Raw genomic sequence first — 3,222 nt, forward strand, 5'->3', positions numbered from 1 at the left:
TGGAAGCACTGAGCATTTTAGTTTTGTCCATGAAAAACCGGATTTTTTGGCACTTTTCCGCAAAAAAAAAAAGTGCTCAGAATTCACTTTTATGCACATTGGGGGAGAGCTAGAGAAGCACCGAGTCCAAAAAACCGGGTTACATCGATTTCCGAGACCAAAAAAATTCGACCCAAAAATGGATTTTGGTACCACAGGTAGCTACCTGTTGAAATTGGCCAATTTTGACTTTTTTGAAAATCCAAATTTTGCAGCTTCACCACGGTCAAACCAGTTGAGATAGGATGATGAAATTTTGACAGGTACTAGTTTGAAATCTTAGCTTTGCAATGCCACAAACCGCGATTCCATATCTGCCTTACTTTGGAAGCACTGAGCATTTTAGTTTTGTCCATGAAAAACCGGATTTTTTGGCACTTTTCCGCAAAAAAAAAAAGTGCTCAGAATTCACTTTTATGCACATTGGGGGAGAGCTAGAGAAGCACCGAGTCCAAAAAACCGGGTAACATCGATTTCCGAGACCAAAAAAATTCGACCCAAAAATGGATTTTGGTACCACAGGTAGCTACCTGTTGAAATTTGCCAATTTTGCCTTTTTTGAAAATCCAAACTTTGCAGCTTCACCACGGTCAAACCACTTGAGATAGGATGATGAAATTTTGACAGGTACTAGTTTGAAATCTTAGCTTTGCAATGCCACAAACCGCGATTCCATATCTGCCTTACTTTGGAAGCGCTGAGCGTTTTAGTTTTGTCCATGAAAAACCGGATTTTTTGGCACTTTTCCGCAAAAAAAAAAAGTGCTCAGAATTCACTTTTATGCACATTGGGGGAGAGCTAGAGAAGCACCGAGTCCAAAAAACCGGGTAACATCGATTTCTGAGACCAAAAAAATTCGACCCAAAAATGGATTTTGTTACCACAGGTAGCTACCTGTTGAAATTTGCCAATTTTGCCTTTTTTGAAAATCCAAACTTTGCAGCTTCACCACGGTCAAACCACTTGAGATAGGATGATGAAATTTTGACAGGTACTAGTTTGAAATCTTAGCTTTGCAATGCCACAAACCGCGATTCCATATCTGCCTTACTTTGGAAGCACTGAGCGTTTTAGTTTTGTCCATAAAAAACCGGATTTTTTGGCACTTTTCCGCAAAAAAAAAGTGCTCAGAATTCACTTTTATGCACATTGGGGGAGAGCTAGAGAAGCACCGAGTCCAAAAAACCGGGTAACATCGATTTCCGAGACCAAAAAAATTCGACCCAAAAATGGATTTTGGTACCACAGGTAGCTACCTGTTGAAATTTGCCAATTTTGCCTTTTTTGAAAATCCAAACTTTGCAGCTTCACCACGGTCAAACCACTTGAGATAGGATGATGAAATTTTGACAGGTACTAGTTTGAAATCTTAGCTTTGCAATGCCACAAACCGCGATTCCATATCTGCCTTACTTTGGAAGCACTGAGCGTTTTAGTTTTGTCCATGAAAAACCGGATTTTTTGGCACTTTTCCGCAAAAAAAAAAGTGCTCAGAATTCACTTTTATGCACATTGGGGGAGAGCTAGAGAAGCACCGAGTCCAAAAAACCGGGTAACATCGATTTCCGAGACCAAAAAAATTCGACCCAAAAATGGATTTTGGTACCACAGGTAGCTACCTGTTGAAGTTTGCCAATTTTGCCTTTTTTGAAAATCCAAACTTTGCAGCTTCACCACGGTCAAACCACTTGAGATAGGATGATGAAATTTTGACAGGTACTAGTTTGAAATCTTAGCTTTGCAATGCCACAAACCGCGATTCCATATCTGCCTTACTTTGGAAGCACTGAGCGTTTTAGTTTTGTCCATGAAAAACCGGATTTTTTGGCACTTTTCCGCAAAAAAAAAAAGTGCTCAGAATTCACTTTTATGCACATTGGGGGAGAGCTAGAGAAGCACCGAGTCCAAAAAACCGGGTAACATCGATTTCCGAGACCAAAAAAATTCGACCCAAAAATGGATTTTGGTACCACAGGTAGCTACCTGTTGAAATTTGCCAATTTTGCCTTTTTTGAAAATCCAAACTTTGCAGCTTCACCACGGTCAAACCACTTGAGATAGGATGATGAAATTTTGACAGGTACTAGTTTGAAATCTTAGCTTTGCAATGCCACAAACCGCGATTCCATATCTGCCTTACTTTGGAAGCGCTGAGCGTTTTAGTTTTGTCCATGAAAAACCGGATTTTTTGGCACTTTTCCGCAAAAAAAAAAAGTGCTCAGAATTCACTTTTATGCACATTGGGGGAGAGCTAGAGAAGCACCGAGTCCAAAAAACCGGGTAACATCGATTTCTGAGACCAAAAAAATTCGACCCAAAAATGGATTTTGTTACCACAGGTAGCTACCTGTTGAAATTTGCCAATTTTGCCTTTTTTGAAAATCCAAACTTTGCAGCTTCACCACGGTCAAACCACTTGAGATAGGATGTTGAAATTTTGACAGGTACTAGTTTGAAATCTTAGCTTTGCAATGCCACAAACCGCGATTCCATATCTGCCTTACTTTGGAAGCACTGAGCGTTTTAGTTTTGTCCATGAAAAACCGGATTTTTTGGCACTTTTCCGCAAAATAAAAAAGTGCTCAGAATTCACTTTTATGTACATTGGGAGAGAGCTAGAGAAGCACCGAGTCCAAAAAACCAGGTTACATCGATTTCCGAGACCAAAAAAATTCGACCCAAAAATGGATTTTGGTACCACAGGTAGCTACCTGTTGAAATTGGCCAATTTTGACTTTTTTGAAGATCCAAATTTTGCAGCTTCACCACGGTCAAACCAGTTGAGATAGGATGTTGAAATTTTGACAGGTACTAGTTTGAAATCTTAGCTTTGCAATGCCACAAACCGCGATTCCATATCTGCCTTACTTTGGAAGCACTGAGCGTTTTAGTTTTGTCCATGAAAAACCGGATTTTTTGGCACTTTTCCGCAAAATAAAAAAGTGCTCAGAATTCACTTTTATGTACATTGGGAGAGAGCTAGAGAAGCACCGAGTCCAAAAAACCAGGTTACATCGATTTCCGAGACCAAAAAAATTCGACCCAAAAATGGATTTTGGTACCACAGGTAGCTACCTGTTGAAATTGGCCAATTTTGACTTTTTTGAAAATCCAAATTTTGCAGCTTCACCACGGTCAAACCAGTTGAGATAGGATGTTGAAATTTTGACAGGTACTAGTTTG

Source organism: Lottia gigantea, assembly GCF_000327385.1.
Source record: "Lottia gigantea unplaced genomic scaffold LOTGIsca_10, whole genome shotgun sequence".
Lineage (NCBI taxonomy): Eukaryota > Metazoa > Mollusca > Gastropoda > Lottiidae > Lottia > Lottia gigantea.